Source organism: Lolium perenne, chromosome 5 (genome assembly GCF_019359855.2).
Source record: "Lolium perenne isolate Kyuss_39 chromosome 5, Kyuss_2.0, whole genome shotgun sequence".
Taxonomy (NCBI): domain Eukaryota; kingdom Viridiplantae; phylum Streptophyta; class Magnoliopsida; order Poales; family Poaceae; genus Lolium; species Lolium perenne.
The window spans coordinates 119375449-119378521 of record NC_067248.2 but is presented as its reverse complement, the minus strand read 5'-3'; positions in this window follow the sequence as shown (position 1 = coordinate 119378521).

Below are 3073 nucleotides of genomic sequence, written 5' to 3'. Positions count from 1 at the left end.
ATATGCAATTTAAAAAGTTTTTGTTGGTTTGAAATTTTGCTCTCTGGAATTCTTCTAACTTTCTTTTATTGAAATTTGGGATGTTACAAACCCTTCCCCCCTTACAAAAGATCTCGTCCCGAGATCGAAAATAAAGTTAGGTACTAAAGAGATCTGGGTACTCCTTCTTCATGAAGTCTTCGCGTTCCCATGTGGCTTCATCCTCGGTATGATTACTCCATTGTATCTTCAGAAACTTGATGCTTCGGGTGCGTGTGGTTCGGTAAGCTTCCTCTAGGATGCGAATCGGAACTTCACGGTAAGTCAGGTCCTTGTTGATATCCACCGATCGGTGATCGATGTTCTTGAACACTTCGGTCTTCTCAGGGACTTCAAGGCACTTCCGGAGGAGTGAGATATGAAACACGTCGTGCACAGCCGACATCTCTTCAGGTAGCTCCAGTTGATAAGATACTTCTCCTCGGCGGCTCAGAACTTTGAAAGGTCCGACATATCGGGGTGCGAGCTTTCCTTTCAGTTGGAATCTCTGCATTCCTTTCAAGGGGGATACCTTGAGATAGACGAAGTCTCCGATCTCGAAGGTCATCTCCCGACGTCTCTTGTCGGTGTAGCTCTTCTGTCTTGATTGCGCAGTCTTGAGGTACTCTCGGATCTTGTGTACTTTCTCTTCGGCTTCACGAAGAACATCTGGGCCAAAAACTTGGCTTTCTCCGACTTCCGACCAGTTCAGGGGGGTACGGCACTTCCTTCCGTACAAGGCTTCAAAGGGGGCCATCTGTAGACTAGCTTGGTAGCTGTTGTTGTAAGAGAATTCTGCGTAAGGTAGGCAGTCTTCCCACTTGGATCCATATTCCAGTACACATGCTCTCAGCATGTCCTCCAGTATCTGGTTGACTCTCTCAGTCTGTCCGTCGGTCTGAGGGTGATAGGCGGTGCTGAAATTCAGACGGGTGCCTAGTCCTTCATGCACTTTCTGCCAGAACCTTGAGGTGAACTGTGATCCTCTATCTGACACTATCGATTTCGGGGTTCCGTGCAGGGCGACTATTCTGGAAATGTATAGTTCGGCTAACTTTGGGCCTTGGTAAGTGGTCTTTACGGGAATGAAATGGGCGACTTTGGTCAATCTATCGACAACTACCCATATGAAATCATTGCCTTTGCAGGATTTGGGTAGTCCGGTGATAAAGTCCATTCCTACGGAGTCCCATTTCCATTCTGGAATCTGGAGGGGTTGTAACAGTCCGGCGGGTCGTTGATGTTCTGCCTTGACTCTTTGACAGATGTCACACTTGGCGATGTAGCTGCCGATTTCTCTCTTCATTCCATGCCACCAGAATTGCTCCTTCAAGTCTTGGTACATCTTGGTACCTCCGGGGTGGATTGAATAAAGGGTGTCATGGGCTTCTTGCAAAATGACTTGCTTCAAGTCTGAGTCCGATGGTACGTAGAGACGTTCTTTGTACCAAAGAACTCCGTCTTCGTCTACGGTGAATCCGGGGGCTTTTCCTGCGGCTATCTGTTTCTTGATTCCGTCAATGCTAGCGTTGTCCTTCTGGGCTTCCTTGATCTGACTAACCAAGGTGGGTTGCAGTTCTATGCTGGCTAGGAATCCTTCACTAACCAGTTCAAGTCTAAACTGTTCAAACTCTTGATGTAAGCTGGGCTGTTCAGTTGCGAGCATGAAGTTCAACTGACACGACAGTCGACTCAAAGCATCTGCTACCACATTGGCCTTGCCGGGGTGGTAGTGAATCTCCATGTCGTAATCCTTGATCAATTCGATCCATCGGCGTTGTCTCATGTTCAGTTCCTTCTGGGTGAAGATATATTTCAGGCTTTTGTGGTCGGAGTAGATCTCGCATCGATTACCCATGAGGTAATGACGCCAAACTTTCAAGGCTAAGACCACGGCTGCAAGCTCGAGGTCATGGGTTGGGTAGTTCTATTCATGTTGCTTTAGCTGTCTTGAAAGGTAGGATACAACCTTGTCTTCTTGCATAAGCACACATCCAAGACCAGTCTTGGAGGCGTCGCAATATACGTCAAAGGGCTTTGCGATATCCGGCATGATCAGGATTGGGGCGGTTGTCAGTCTACTCTTGAGCTGTTGAAAGCTCTCTTCACACTTATCGGTCCACTCGAACTTTCTGTCCTTCTTCAACAATTGGGTCATTGGTCGAGTGATACGTCTCCGACGTATCGATAATTTCTTATGTTCCATGCCACATTATTGATGATATCTACATGTTTTATGCACACTTTATGTCATATTCGTGCATTTTCTGGAACTAACCTATTAACAAGATGCCGAAGTGCCAGTTGCTGTTTTCTGCTGTTTTTGGTTTCAGAAATCCTAGTAAGGAAATATTCTCGGAATTGGACAAAATCAACGCCCAGGGTCCTATTTTGCCACGAAGCTTCCAGAAGACCAAAGAGTCAACGAAGTGGGGCCACGAGGTGGCCAAACCATAGGGCGGCGCGGCCCAAGCCCTGGCCGCGCCGACCTATGGTGTGGGCCCCTCGTGATGCCCCTCGACCTGCCCTTCCGCCTACAAATAGCCTTCGTCGCGAAACCCCCAGTACCGAGAGCCACGATACGGAAAACCTTCCAGAGACGCCGCCGCCGCCAATCCCATCTCGGGGGATTCAGGAGATCGCCTCCGGCACCCTGCCGGAGAGGGGAATCATCTCCCGGAGGACTCTACGCCGCCATGGTCGCCTCTGGAGTGATGTGTGAGTAGTCTACCCCTGGACTATGGGTCCATAGCAGTAGCTAGATGGTTGTCTTCTCCCCATTGTGCTTAATTGTCGGGTCTTGTGAGCTGCCGAACATGATCAAGATCATCTATCTGTAATTCTATATGTTGTGTTTGTTGGGATCCGATGAATAGAGAATACTATGTTATGTTGATTATCAATTTATGTCTATGTGTTGTTTATGATCTTGCATGCTCTCCGTTATTAGTAGATGCTCTGGCCAAGTTGATGCTAGTAACTCCAAGAGGGAGTATTTATGCTCGATAGTGGGTTCATGTCTCCGTGAATCTGGGGGAGTGAGAGAAACCTCTAA